The sequence below is a fragment of the Carassius auratus genome, chromosome 35 (assembly GCF_003368295.1).
Source record: "Carassius auratus strain Wakin chromosome 35, ASM336829v1, whole genome shotgun sequence".
Taxonomy (NCBI): Eukaryota; Metazoa; Chordata; class Actinopteri; order Cypriniformes; family Cyprinidae; genus Carassius; species Carassius auratus.
The window spans coordinates 3,807,744-3,824,097 of NC_039277.1; the positions used below are offsets into that span (position 1 = coordinate 3,807,744).

The 16,354-nt window shown below is 36.9% G+C and overlaps 1 protein-coding gene across 6 annotated transcripts in view; it reads left to right on the plus strand.

Moving 5' to 3' along the window:
• Positions 1–16,354, plus strand: part of ptbp3 (polypyrimidine tract binding protein 3) — a 54,097-nt gene that overhangs the window by 1,386 nt on the left and 36,357 nt on the right. The window contains exon 1 of one of the 6 annotated variants that reach the window (XM_026219352.1): positions 15,265–15,532. The exons of the other annotated variants lie outside the window; for them this stretch is intronic. The gene's annotated coding sequence lies outside the window, so the exon portion shown is untranslated. Of the gene's footprint in view, positions 1–15,264; positions 15,533–16,354 lie in introns of those variants that run through there. 6 annotated transcript variants of the gene reach the window in all.

Genomic DNA, 16,354 nt, shown 5'->3' on the forward strand with positions numbered 1-16,354 from the left:
TCCAGTACGTTTTATTTATCATTTTTCTGTATAGCAGCTGTTCTTCCCATCATCGATTCTGAATCTGAAAGATATGGGCTGTATCCAGTGGGAAGGTTACTTTGGAAATGTAATAGATTTTGTTTTCTCAGTAACTGTAACAGATAATTAATGTAACAAATAAGTTAATTTGGCACCACACAGTGCATGCTAGCTGTTGTGTGTACATCGGCCGTACACTTGTTATTAAGGTGCATTATGGGATTATGTGAGTGCACTCAATGATATTCACTATGATTTCAGACACCATTAGAAATGACTGTCTCCTGAGATAGTGCTCTATATAAATATATAAGTAGCATTTTTAGACACAGCCATGGCACTTACTGAGTTGGTGAGTTTTTGATTCCTGAAAGAATCTTTCAGAGGCCCGGTTTAGTGAACCAGTTCAAATGATTCATCAAAAAGATCCATCTCAACATAAAGCTGTTAAGGAATCACATGATTTAATCAAAAGATATATTCCACACCTTGAATTGCACAGGTTACAGATTTGTTGTGGTTCATGCTGAAGTGCCTCAGTGTCTAAGCTCGTGAAAGCTTCTCACGTTGTCCACACAGAACAAAGATCAGCAGCAGGTTCCCATAATAGCACTACACTTTTTAGCCTTTTTAGTGTGCTTGTTATCTTGCTCACAGTTAATTTTGTAGTACAGTATACTTAGTAATGCATATGAAGTGCAGCTGCAGCTGAAGCATTAGATAATTGTGCACTTCACCCTCCCCGGGGGGATTTCCATCATCAGACAGTGTGGGGATTACAATCTGCTTCTGAAAGACTGAATGCCCATTTTTCACGATGCCTTGGTCTCTCTCATTAGCTTTTAATAAATGTGGAAGGTGTCCACCTGGTATTGAGGGCTTCAGTTTGTGTTGCTTCAGTTATAACGGAGGCATCTGGTAACACAGAGTCCTGAAATCAGCCAACGGTGATGCAATGGAACAGAGCACAGCTAGACAAAGCTAATGTGTTTGAGGGCTTGTTTTAGTTAGATAAGTGAATATAGACTACAAATAATATTGGTTTTAATCTTAATACAAAGAAATGATTGGTAAATGTTGGACATGCAGCTCTTTTCTTTTCATGCAAATCTTTTTCAGATTTTTAAAACAGAAGTAAGGAGAGAAAAGGAAGGTAGTTGCTAAAATTCTACTTTCGACACTGAAAAATGTAGTTTTGGTGCTATAGCAGAGCTTCAGTGGAGGCCATGTGGCACAAGGCTTTGTGATATATAGTGATGTAATTAGAAATACATTAGCCGATTTCTGTCTGACTTGCATCCTCATTCTAAGTGTGATCTATAAGCTTGCCCTCTAACCTAAATAACTGACCTTGAGTGTACTTGAGAGATGTTGCCCTGTGGGCTGTAAACTGGCCTGACAAGTCGTCAGCAAAAACTGATGCCCTCAGTTAAAAAAGGTGCAGTTATTGTGCTCAAAACAATCAATATTTGTGGTTTCTGAGCATGGAAACATGATTTAGCATTGATTAGAATTTGTTCAGTTCACATATTTAAATCCGTTGTAATAAACATGGATCTCACAAAATGTCATTTTTAAGTCCCCTTCCTCTTCTTTTTTTGATTTTGGTATGAAACATGCATTTCTTTATCATTTGTTTTCCAAATGATAATTATTTTTCCAATTTAAATTAGAAATACAAATATATAGATTGTTCGTAAAAATAGGATTCAGTCAGAGTACCTTGAATTGTGCAGGTTTGTTATGGTTTTGTTTAAATAATGATGAAATGCCCCATTTCCTAGGCTCAAGAAGACTTGTCACATTGAAAATACAGTAAATGAAGCCTGTTTTAGGATCATTAAGATTATTTTGCAGTGTCATATTAGCATCATGACAATTAAGCACATTTAACCCTCAATCCATATTCCTGTAATACAAAACCTGCATAATATTGTAAGGACAGAAAGTGTGTGTGTTTTAGTGATTATGTATACTATATAATTAACACATCACAACAATTTTTACAACAGTAATTATTCTGTACAGTCATTTGCTTTTTGCAAAATAAAGTTTATTCTTTCTTTTGATTTTGGTTTGAAATATTTTTTTTTTTGCATTTTTTTTAGATTCCTCCAAATAATGCACTTTTCTTTTCCACTGTTGCACAAAAAAAGACTCCAGCCTTCTGTCCCACATGAATTAGAAATGATCGCTTCTGCAGTTCATTATAATGCATTGTAACCCAATCACTATAGCTCCGAAATGGAAAGCATGTGATGGGAATTTTACTGCCTCATGTGGGTGATTCATCTAAAACATTTCACTTTTAGACTAATGTTGTCTTCAGGAGGAAATGTTTCATCCTGTCTGTCTCCTCTTGATACGTCTGAGCTGTGATAATTCGGCTCAGTGTGGGGTGCAGGTATAACTAGCAGCATGATAGCGGAGACTTTCCTCAAACCCGTGTGAGATGTTGAGGAAGTTCTTCTGCTAGATTGTGGCGAGAAACATCATGAGCTTTTTGCCCATACTTCCTGCACAACAAGGTCTGAAAAAAATACCGGTAAAACAGAAACCCCTTCATATTGCTGTTGCATGAATGGTTTCACATTCATCTCGAGGTCTCGCCTCATTCAAATGTTTGATATTTTGAAGGGAGCCTCTTTTTGTAATACTAAGAATGATTCTATGACATCCTCACACACTCAAAAATAAAGCTTTCACTGAAAGGTTCATTGGGGAAATATAAATGATAATGATTACGAAAACCCATTTTCTAAAGTATTTAAGAACACTCTTAAAAATAAAGGTTCCCAAATGGGGATTTCATAGCCATGCAATAGAAAACCCATTTTTGTTTATCAAAAATAAATGTTCAGTTTCTTAGTCACAAGAACATTTTAATAATCTATAAGAAAGGTTCATTTCAATGGATGTTCAAGGCTCTTCATGGAACCATCAATGCAAATAAACAGCCTTTCTTTATGAGAGTGTGTTGGGTAAAAATAATAATAATAATCTATATTTAGTTTTAGCGCACCCTACATGTAGAATTTGACCTAATTTGGCATATGTCCTCAGACTGCCAAGCTGTCTGAGTATGCCAAATTTTGTTAAGTTAGGACTTTGCATTCAGCAGTTATAGGTCAGTTTGTTAAAATGCCCAATGCCAGACCAATGCATTTGATTACTGTATACCTTCTCAAAACTTCAACGTAGCTTTTGATAACTTTTTCCATATTGGCAAAACCATTGCCTTATCATAGCATCATTTTGTGTCATAGGTAGGTGGGATTTCTAATAATCCCACTAAGTTTGGTATCTCTACGACCTTCGACCTTCAGTGCTTAGATCAATACTAAATTGCAAAGCACTCTCAGATTCACTTCACTAAACAAGAAGTTAAAGGGGCAGTTCCCAAAAATGGAAATTGTCATCATTTACTTACCCTCATGTCGTTCCAGATCTCTATGAGTTTCTTTCTTCCATTGAGCACAAAAGAAGATATTTTGAAGAATGCTGGTAACCAAACAGTTGGGGATAGCCATTGACTTCCATAGTATTTTTTCTATGCTCTAAAAGTCAAAGGCTACCTTCAACTGTTTGGTTTAACCAAGATTTGCTCGGTTACTAGATATCGGATTCCTCGTTCAATGCAATTGAATCTGTTTTGCTAAGTCTGATCTCTTAGAGATGCATGCCTCTCTTGAAAAATGTTGAGGTATTATTTGTTACCATGAGGAAGTTTAATTCAATGACAAATAAGAGCAGGCTATTCAAAACCGCATCTACACCTGTGAGTCACAGTCTACAGACCATGAACATACAAAGCACGGCAGGAAATGAGTGCTTATCAGGCATCGGCTTCTCCTTGTACATGTACTCAAACTCTTTCGGACATGGAAGCCTCAAACTGATCCCAGATCAGTGCTTTTATGGCAAGGTGATTTATTAAAGGCAAAGAATCGCCTGTTATATGTCAGAACAGAAGGTTACGTGGTGGACTGTCCCGCTAGATCTTGTGTTATTTTATTAAAGCCTAGAGCACAACAGAGAAAAACATTGTCATGTGATGGTTGGCCTCACAGGGATCAGAGACCTTATGAAGATTTATCTGAAAGCTGCTGGTCTATTTTTATTGGAGGCATGTGAAAATGACAAGGCAGCTTTGTGATAGCGCACTTATTTGAAGTGTAAACACGCATCCTAAAGCTGACCTGTGTTTTGAACTTTAAGTGGTACTTGTTCAACCTTTTTTCACACCACACGCCAAATCAGCGCGTATGTATTGCACCCCTTATATGAGGCGGTCACAGTAGCCACACAGAGTGGTGGAAACAAACCCTTACCACATCACATAGGCCCTCGACACACTGATGGAAAAGTAAAAAAAATCGAGTTTAGTCTTTTAGGTCAGTAACATGACATTTTCTTTGGTCTATATCATCTAAAATGTCAAGTTGATAACAATGTCCTGATATAATAATAATAATTATAGGCTTTTATTTATTTATTATTTAGAAAAAATAATAATATTTCAACATACTACTTCACTGCTTATTAATATTTGAAAACTTCCAAATCAAAGTCATGTGGTGCAACCTGCATGCAGAAACCTACTGGGAAACTAATTAAAGAACAGCAGTTTATACCTTATTAGATTAGTAAAATGTCATTTGGTGTGACTCTAAATTTTGTGATAATATTTATGAATCAATAATTCATAATATTAAAAAAAAAATAAAAATATTTGATGGTAACACCAGATTACATTTTTGGTTATTACATACAAATTACAAATATTATAAATTAGTTATTACTATATATATATTTTTTTTTGCTCAAATCCGACACTCATAACCAACATTATGCACGTGGCGTTCATGCTAGCTCATCTCAAGCTGAGTTTTGCCTTAAATGTGACATTTACTGGTTTCTTTTTACAGTCACCATCATTCTCTTGCATTGAGACATAACCAGTCTTCACACAATTTGACCGTAATGGTTAGTTAAGGCTTTATAAAAAATCTTGTGTAAATGTTGAATGTTGCTATTAATAAACGTATGCCTCCCAGAGTGCATATATTTACATTTTCACATGTATATCAATTAAAAGATGTTCGGTCAGATTGAAATGCTGTGCCATTGTTCTTCAGCTGTGGAGTATTTCAAATATACCAGTGTTTTTATCTGGATTTCAGTAGGACGGTGACACGTTTCACCCACTCACATGTCTGCCATATGGACACTACCCTCCGTTTCCACACATACTGCACCGCTTCTTTCCTTTGTAAATGCCTGGGTTTGTTCTGAGAATATATATGAAGTTTACTAGCTGTTATCATCATTTCCAGAAGTTCTTCCTAATGTTCAGTCAGCACTTGATCACATCCATTTGAGCTTGTCCATGTTTGTGTTTCTAAAAGTCAGAAGAATGTCTTTTATGTTTAGCTAAGGTAACTATTTCATTAGTCCCTATGTAATCTTGGTAGAGAGCTTTTAGTGTGTTTTCAGAAAATGTGAGTCTTGCATAAAACGCAGAAGTTAAGAAGAGCCTCTGCACCATGTTTTCAAGGTTTCATAATAATGTACTTACTAGTGCTTGCAATGCTTGTCTTTTATTGCACTATTATCACTATCAGTTTTGGATTTTGCATGGCACACACAAACACCACTCACATTTTCTTGCAAAATTGTGCATGTTGCTGTTTATAGATGCCAAATTGATCAGTGTTGCTGAAGACTGTACTTTACTAGTTCCTTGTTTCTTGATTTATTGCACTTCTTTTTGTAAACTGCTGGACCAGGTGAGAGATTGTTCAATTCAGATGCTCTGTTGTGAAATGCTGCTCTTAAACATCACGTTGTTGTCAACATTTGTTTTTTTTAATGCATTGTCAAATTGTATTAACTTGCCTTTAAAACAATGTAATAAGACCATTTATTGTTCAACAGTTTGTCATACAAAAGCCTCTTTTCGCCATCCAATGAATAAAATCAAGCTTTGTTCTCATTTAATATCCTGTTTTGCTCAGAAATGCATTGCAGAAGTAAAATTGTTGCAATCATTGGAACAGATGCCTTGTTCACCCTGCCATCAACCAAGCATGACCCTTTGACCCATTACTGTTCAGCTTATTTTTAGTGGGAAATGCTACCTTTTTTTAGAGTTTGCTCAATCCAAAGGATGTCTTTGGTCTCGTATAGATGATGGCACTCACACATCAAAATGATTGATGGTGAAAAATAATGCGGAGACGAGCAACAATGGCTTTTGTCAGAGAGTTCCTCATTTTGTTACCATGAATAATGGCAGCATGCAAAACCAGCTCCCGAGCTTCAGTATGTTCAGTAAAGAGCTGCTTTTGAATACGTTTAACGTACTGTAAATTGTTTAACAGACAGTACTTGAAGATTAAAATTCTGTCGTGTTTTATTCACCCCAGCATTTCTTTTCTATCTTTCTTCTGTAGGACAGAAAAGAAGGATGCTGTTTTTCCATACAGCAAAACCCTACCATTTTAAGCTCAACTCTATTTGACTTTTGTGCAAATTCAATATCTTCCGAATGGTAGCTTTGTGTGCAGAGCAGACAAATATCTTGAAAGAAAGATATTTATAATCTTGCCCTACACTATAACTCTCAAATCACATTTCCTCAGGAGCATATTCAAAGAAAGCAGTGTGTTCAGTTTCAAAAAGAATAGTGTAAACTATCTATTTTTGGTGTCAGTGATGTCAACCCTGCCATGATCAGCTGTCTGTCATCAGTTATTCACCGTCGCGTTGTTCTAAAACCATAGGACTTTCTTTCATTTTCAACCCATATTTTTAATAAAAACGGAGAGACTTCTGTCCCTCAGTTGAAAGTCCACAGGAAACCAATACTTTCACACCTCAAAAAGTTTATGAAGACATTGTAAAAGTAATCCATATGAATCCAACCGTCTGATCTATGTCTTCTGAGACACAATCACTTCATATAAGATGATGAACCGATTTAATTTAAGCTTTTACTCACATATAAACACTGATCAAAGAGCAAATCAGATATGACATCAAAAATTGTACACTGAATACAATTTGGTGTAGGATTTACTTCAAAACGATGAAATGCCTTGTAAATTTCTCAAATAAATACAGAGAAATTGCAAGTAACTCACTTAAGTAGAAGGACATTTCAAAATCTTTATTTGACTTATTTATGTATAATACTTGATTGACACATGGGAACAGAGCTTCCATTTGATTTTGGTCTGTTTTCATAAAAATCTATCTATCGTATGGCTTCAGAAAACCTGGCAAACATGAGTCATGGACTACTTTTATAGTGTTTCTATGGTGCTGTTTTGTCCTGTTTACAGCTTGACAGACCCTGCTTTGCTTGTATGGAAAAGAGCAGCATGAACTTTTCTCAAAACATCTTAATTTGTGGTTCACTGCATTTGGAATCACATAAATTCAAGTTAACATGAACATTTTGTCATGGTTGACAGTCACATCCAGCTCATTTGTCCCAACTAGGATTACAGCAAGAGATGTTGTTGACGTCTGGTAAAATCCCCAGCTTCCTGCCATTCATCATCTTCCTCTCGTATGCATATCCTCACTCACTCACATTGGGCAGTATCCCAATGATAGTTCCACCCATTTAAGTGTGTCTCTCCTTTTTGTTTAGGAAAATTAAACAACACTCAAGTGACTGCTTTCAGCATTTGCAGATTCAGGTGAAAGATGAAGCACTTCACATTCTATTAACAGCTGATGTTTGTGGACGAGTGTGTTGCCTTTTATGTGGGTTAGTAGAGCTGTTTAATATATTATGAGCCAAATAAATAGCGTTGAAAACCATCAGCTGTTTTCATTATGTGTTAGGATTGGGAACACTTATAAGAGTACTGCATTTTCACCTAGTGTTTAAGGCACGAATGCTTCTCTGCAGTCCAAATTATACAGGTTTCCCACCGAAAGGCATTTATTTAACAGTTCGTTCAACAATTAATAGCCACTCAAGACACACAGAGAGAAAGGCTTCTGTTTCTGTCGGTGCTATGCTGTTATAAGAGATGAATGGCATTTTTCATTAGTTTGTTAGTTTATCAGAGCAGATTTGGGGAAATATTACTTTATATCTCTTGCTTAGCAGTTCAGATTAAATGGGTGCCGTCAGTTTGAGAGTTCAAACAGCTGATAAAAACATCACAATAATCCACAAGTAAACCACATTAAGAAACAAATCCATCATTTAGACATTTTAAACATGCAGCTTTGTCCTTCACAAGATGTTAATTAATGGACTGGAGTGGTGAGAGTTATTGTTTTAATCAGCTGTTTGGACTCTCATTCTGACGGCACCCATTCACTGCAGAGGATCTACTGGTGAGCAAGTGATGAAATGCTACATTTCTCCAAATCTGTTCCTTTTTAAGGAACTTACTTGCATTTTGGATGGCCTAATAGCTACTACATTTTCAGAAAATGTATTCTTTTGGTGGCCTGATCATATATTGTGTCAATGAAGAGATTTTTTTACATTGTGGGTGATTTTTCATCACTGGAAATGGAAGGTCAAACTGAGTGCATTGCATTGTGGGAGACAGTATTCCAGTGCTCTGTTGTATACTGCACATTTGTGACCCTGGACACAAAAGTGTCCGTTTTTCAAGATTGAGATTTATACATCAGCTGAATTAATAAGCTTTCCATTGATGTATGCTTTGTTAGGATCTGACAATATTTGGCCGAGATACACCTTTAAAGTTGTCCAAATGACGTTCTTAGCATTGCATATACTAATCAAAAATTTAGTTTTGATATATTTACAGTAGGAAATTTACAAAATATCTTAATGGAACATGATCTTTATTTAATATCCTAATGATTTTCGGCATAAAAGAATATTCAATAATTTTGACCCATACAATGTTTTTTTGTTTTTTGGCTACTGCTACAAATATACCCCAGCGACTTAAGACTGCTTTTGGGCTTCAGGGTCACATTTTACCAAATGTAGTACATCAAGTATTCCATGCATACAAAATATACATCCTGCAGAAATCCTATGTGTAGTGTGATAGATTGGCAGTATGCTATTCTGCACATAATTAAAGTTGTTTCTTCTAACTGGAGAGATGTTTGGGAATGAATCAGGAGTGAAGTATGTGGCAAACACAGCCCAGAGTAAATTACAGGGAGTAGATTTAGAGGGGTTGGCCACGCCAGACACACCCCCGTCTCCCCCAGCGCAAATCCCTGCAAGTCTGCCAAACTCAGGCACAACAGATGCCTGACAGAAGTTTGGTTTACCAGAGCATCATGTCTGAAGCCTCAAACAGGTTCGCCCAATTCGCTAAGATTTCGACTGATGTGTTACGCTTGTACAACTCACATTAAACGGCATATGCCTCTGTTTTCTATTATTATCCAAATATCCCATTATTCATGAGCATCTAGTATGAAAAAAAAAGAAAGCATGCATTGTCAAAACATGACTCAGCCTGTTGAAAAAAACTCAATAGCAGAGGATGGCATTCTCATTTTTTCCAAACACTGAACTCCCTTAAATGATGGTGGGAAAATCCCAAATGCCTATTTTTTCTCCATTTTTGGCAGCACTCTAGAGCTACTGCCCCTTTTTTTGCTCTCGCCAAGAGAGCACGCTATTAAACAAGAGATGCTGTCACTGGAAGTCTTTCAAATATCCTTCCAAAAACACTTTGCTGACACCGTTGAATTTTCTCTGACAAAACAGCAAAGCAATTGACACAACATGATTGGGTGTCGACTTGACTGAAGAGACCAGGAAGTCTTTTTTCTTCATAACCTGAACACAAAACTAGGGATTCTATTAAATCAGCACCATATACAGGTTAATAAGGTGATTAAGTATTTATTTGTATATTTAATGGATCGTTTTTTTTTTTTTTAATACATTACAAATGTATTGACATAATTGTTTTAACGTTATATAAATAATTATTCTTAGTAAGTGCTTATTACATTACTACTTAACATTACTAAAATGTAAAAATCTAGTTATGTCTCCCATCTACCACCTCACCCCTCCGTCACCCATTTTCTCGTGACTGTTTCATTTTGTGTTGAGTTAATTCTGTGAAGAATGCCACAGTCATATGACTAGGAAATCCTGTTATTTCTTTTACACTTCGTACTCCAATCATCAGTTCTCGCAAATATATTTCTTTAATACTGTAAAATCAGTTTTCGCCGCTAGAGTCCATCTGTATTTGTATATTTTGTAATACCCGCAAAGTCAGACCTTGAAGGTATTATGAAAAACTTCTCACTGCTACTTCATCATTGATCCTCTAGAGTAATTTTTTTTTTTTTTGCTATTTCAGCAGATGCCATTCTTCCTTGTCAGCCGTTATGAGTGCAGCGGCCTTCTGTTGGCCCAGTTCTGGAAGTGTTTCAAAACTAACTTGATTTTAACATTTTCTGGAGAAACTTCTGAGTTTGGTAGACACGCAGAACTCACTGGTGTGATACAGAGGTGTTGGCAGGATCTACAGTATACGGCAGGTAACCTGTTCTGAATGGTTCTGAGTTTGTTGTTATGCAACTGCTAGGGTGTTCTGGGTAATTTCTAGAGCATTGCTAGTAGGTTTCCTCCTGACCCAAGTCAAAAGGGCCCATCCCTAAGTCTCTGAACTATAGATAAGTCTCGGTATCATCAAAAATAATTTGACTGCTTGTTCTTAAATCATAACTTTGCTGCATTATTCATACCCATATAATTTTATTCTGTTTGGAAATCCCTATCCCCAATTATGAGCAAAGGGACATTAACAGTAAGGATGATAACTTTAACAATGCATTTTTTTAATAATCATCCTAATACTAAGTCCACACCACAACTATAACGATAACGATACACGAACGATATTGCTGAAAACACTTTCAGAATGGTTTTTTTTCAAGCTGGGAATCATTGAAAACACTCACCGCCAATCAGAATCAACCTGACTTTAAAGAGATCAAGCATTTAAAGCGACAGACGACAAAACTGCAGTGCACTTATAATAAACACAATGGTAATATTTGTTTGTGTGGATGCTAATATAGCTATGGTTTTTGGTGTGATCGAGCCTTTACTGAAATAGTGATGCATACATGACTAAAACTTGATGCAAACACCTAGCATATGCGTACAGTTGAATGCATAGCTTTACAAGTATACTCCATTTGATAGTTTGCACAAATACAGCCACTTGACATTTGCACACTAGAAAGAATCATCCTTGTCTAGTGTCATAGTTATGACTGATACAAATATAATTGTGCTCATTCAAACGAGTTGCATGGATTTTTTAGCCATGCAACATTAGCGTCTGTTGTTGTTGTTGCGTTTCCGATGTTTCCGATGGTGTTGTATCTTTCGTTTATTTTATCATTTTGAAACAACAGTCTGAGCCAGTGTTGCCACCTTGTGGAAAAACTAATACTGCACAAATCTCAAGGCACATGTGTGAACTGAGTGTACAGAGTAGGGTTTGCTAATGCTAATGGTGAAATGAACACACAATGAATTGTACACATACCCTATCATACACATAAAAACCAGCATATACTTTAGACTTGAAGTGTCTATTCACATCAGACACCACAGACAACCTCATGTTGCTGTGTTACAGCAGAGGCTTCAGTATTTTGACTGCTGAGCATTGTTAGCGCTCTGCTGGCATTCTGGTCTCCACTGGAGGCCTGTGTTTTGGCTAGCAGGGCTATTGTTCTACTGTACTCCTGTGTTTAACCCAAAGATCTCCCCCTTCTTCCTCACCTCACTTCTCATCTGTGAGGAATGAGAACTATGCAGTGGTCCGGATGAACCTGGCTCCCACGTCGTTTTGTCCCTCGTTTCTCTCTTCGGCCCGTTGAGGGAAGCTTTATTTGCTGGACCAAAATCCTTGTTTGTCATCTTTTAAACAACCTTGTGTTGTTCCCAAAAGAAGATATTTTAAGTCAGTAAGGCAGAATGTTGTTCGGACCCCACTGACTTTCACTTTATGGACAGAAACAGTTGAAACATTCCTCAAAACGTCTTCTTTTGTGTTTCACTGAAGAAAGAAAGCCATACGGGTTTGGAACAACTTGAGGGTCAGTATGTTTTATTTTATTTCAGCAGTAGCCTTTTAGAGGAAATGCATCGTTGAGTTCAACTTTACAAACAGAGTCTTTTAACGTGTTGATAATCCAAAAAATAAAATAAAATTGGAGCATATGTCTCTGTACAACACATAGTTGTATATGTTTCTGATGTTGACATGCTCCAGCGTCAGGGTCAGTTTATTAAGCCGGGCTGACAGAACATCTTAGAGTTCTGGTTTCTGCGCTCTCCAACACAGACGCTGCAGCTCAAGTAAAAGGCAGGCTGGGTTTGATGGGATCATATGGCTGCTCCTACCTGGCCTCACCGACCGTCAGCTGGGCTGGTTTCAGTTCTCTCCTCTTTATTACCTCCCTACAATATTAAAAGGAAATGGACACCGGTCTGTCCCTCCCCACAGTAACATGAGTTTGCAGTTCCTCTTTCTTTTGTGTCTTCTTGTTATCCGTTGTGTTTTGTTTTTGATAGCTAGGCCAAGGTTAAATATGAGTGCAAACCATCTCACAAAAACAGGTTCAGGTCGGATTTGCATTTTGCATAAAGAAAATTAAGCCGGACTTTATTTTAATGAAAATTAATTCAGAAATTGTATAGCATTTTCTGAGTGAAAATTGATTCTACACCGATTTTTTTCAGTGTATTTTACATTTTTTTTTTTTTTAAATTCCTATTATTTTCAATTAAAATTCTAATTAGATTCTAACAATATTTTTTGTTTGTCATTTAAATAAGCATAAACAAAAGGAATTAAACAAACACTTTATTAATTCTTGACATTTTTTACTTTACACACTTTCATTATGGTAATGAAAATTGGGAAAAGAGGTGCATAAAGGTACACACTATAACATTTTCTTGTAAAACTTTTTTAATGATTAAAAAATGACTTTCTATGATCTTGTCTATGCTAGTCTACTCATTAAAAAACCCAAAACTGGATGCATCAATTGATCCTTTTAGCATATATTAATCTCTTTAAGAAGACTGAAAATATTGATGACTCAACTTGCACAGAAATCGCTGTCCAATCAAATGCTTTCTAGAATTAGCAAGCTCCTCCCCCTACTATCACCTGATATCTGACCAGTAATAGCAAGTCGCAAAGCGTGGTTCATGGCTGTGACCTACAGGCCATAGGCCTATAACATAACAAGCTCTTTGAAAACTCACTTCTTGTCGATATAAAATGTGAATGAAAATCATTTAATGTGATCTTTCATTGGATGAAAATAAAAGTTACAAAGTGAAATATTTAATAAATGTAGTTTATTATTTCATTCTTCTAGTTTTTATCACAAAACATGTAAAAAAAAAAATCTGCCAAGCAGGAAGTGAATGCTTATTAGCTGGTGTTGATTAACTTTCCTGTTTTCTCTCAGTTCTGACAGCGTCTGAGGTGTGAATGTAGACTAGATGGATATCAGTCCCTGAACTATCCACAGTGAAAACCTAATAAAGAACCTGTAGTTTGACTCTTTTTTTGATGCATTTAATCCTGTGTGTGATAGTGAACAGCCTTCCTCCCCACTGGATGTCTTTCAGGGCCCTCCTGAGGGTATCGGCAGGCAGATTTGGGGAGGTTTGGAGTGCCCCCAAAACAATCTCAACTCACCTGCTACCTTCAAAAACAGAGCGTGCAATCACTGTGACAACTTGGTATCTTTTTTGGGAGGTGTAGTTCGTCCAGCTGTCTTCCTGCATTTCAGAGAGAAAGAAATGATTAATTGAATTATAACTCTGGATCTGGCTGGTTGTCTTGAAAATAACCTCACAGACAATTTTCACTAGATGCGTCAGATCCAGCATGTTACAGCAAATGCAGACCTGTTGAAATATCTGCTGGCCTTAATTTTACTTGAGGTAAAATGCTCCTCGCCTGCTAGTGTTCGACCCCTTAAAAATGAACCATGGTAACAGCTTTCCTTTACTCTGTGGTACTGTGAACCTGTATATTACATTGTTAGCTTTAATACAGCTCTCTTCTCCTTTCATCTACTTTTCCATTTGTACTATATTATCTGTTGTTTGCGTTCAGTGTCACACAGAGTAAGTCGGAGGCTCTTTCAGCAGCGCTAGTTAATTGGAAAGTTCTGTTAGCTGTGTTTGTCCAGCTGTATCCGGTGACTGACCGGGGTGCCCATCTCAATAATAGATATCATAGACAATGAAGCTGGAAAACACACACACAACTCTCTCTGTCCTTCATCTCACACCTTACCTACACCAAAAGCAATGTAACAAACTGCAAACATATCAAACTGAAATATATCTCTACAGCTAGATAAAGTTTTCATTACTGACTTTACTGCTACGACTTCCATTTTAATCAGTGAAGCTGAATATATAACACAAGTGTATGAGTGGTGACATGCCGAACTAGAAAACTAGCTAGCTAGCAGAACATGATTTATTTACATTACGCTAATTTCATTCCAACTTAAAGAGATCGTTCATTCAAAATTAGCTTTTTGTCAGAAATATACTCGCTTTTAGTTCAGCCTTTAAAAAATATGAGTGGATTTATTCAGTCCCATCATTCACCTCAATAACTTGGTAACCATCAATGTACACTGAACTGCTAGCTGCTACTCAATTAATTCCCATGTCATGCCAAAGTATTGCCAGGGATTTTTTATAGATTTTCTATGAAATTGGGCGTTTCCATCCATCGTTTCTGAATACTTCAAAATGCGCACAAAAACGCAAATATGTTGGATAAGGTCAAAACAGAAATAGTAAGAGCAGTCGTTTATCTTGTAAGCGCGCGAGTGACGAGCTGAGAGACCAAACAGACAGTTTATTATAATAATATCGCGTTGTAGTTTGTTGTGTGTCCGCGAGCGAGCGAACACCAAACCACAGGACAGCTGTTCCCCGCGCGCTCCCGCTGTTTCTAGGGAGACTGTCTGCTCATCGACCTGTTGCTCTCCGTCTCGTTCCTGTTATGATGCTCGCGCCCTCTTAACAGCGGAATGAGGTTACCGTTTACGACGTTCACTTGTTTGCTGTCGGTTAATATGCAGGCAGACACAGATTCCTTTTTCTAATTGGTTTTCTCCTTTCTGTCCACGCACACAGACAGCATCCCGTTTTACAATAGTGCGTGAACGCGCGCATATCCTGCCTCTCTCTCTCTCTCTCACACACACACACACACACACACGCCCATGAAACACCCTCCTCCTCCCTCGGCTCATCTTCCCTTCTGTCCTTCTGTCTCCCTCGAACCCTCACGGTTCTTTTGATGTCCGTCTGTTTCACTCTTCCATTCATCCCTCATGCACCTCTCTCTCTCTCTCTCTCTCTCTCTCTCTCTCTCTCTCTCTCTCTCTGTCCCTCTCTTTAATTCTCTCTCGTCGCTTATGAACGGGAATATTCTGACATGCTGGAGATGAGTTTAAGGTACAGATCTGCTTGTGTGGTTCTTATTTTATTGGCAAACTTTCACATTGAGTCTGCATTTAAAAAGGAAAAATAGCATTTGTTGTGTGGAATGATTTATATTAATGTGCTGTCTAAAAGTCATAAACAAGTATACATATACATTGACAGTTTGTTTTTGGAGAATACTTATTTTGTTTAATCAAATTTTGACTATGTTATCAGAAATATTATACTAATGTAAACTATGCTCATTCGGATATTTGCTGAGTATTTAAGTTAATATGTGTTTTCACATGAAATACTTTTGAAGACACTGTGCATCATTTCGATTTTTTTTTTTTTTTTTTTTGATGCATGCTTTTCCTTTACCTTACCTTTTTTTTTACCTTTTAAAAATGAATGTCACCGTTTAAAAGTGATTAGAATAGTGAAAAATGTATAATGACCAGCCGCAGCATCTAAAAAACACACTTTCTCCATTAGCTCTATATGAATTCTACCCTGAAACTTGTGATGCACATAAGATTTAATTCAGTTTACGCATCAAGGATTGACTGAATTCTCAAGCTGCTGACACTTAACGATTTTTAATAAACGAAAGGTTTTTGTGCTTCATTGCACTATAGACTCCATCTGTTGATGAAAGTCCTTGTTGACACGGTTTACTGTTCCATGTGTTTTCAATATGGCAACCTTGTATTAAAATATATGTTTGCTAAGCAGCAATATTTGGAAAGATTGTAAGATTGATTTTTTTTTTCAGTTACTTTGCAGTTAAAAGTGTTCTTGAGGATGCATTGCTGTCTGAACACCGAGTACCTGCATGTTTGGATAGTTGAA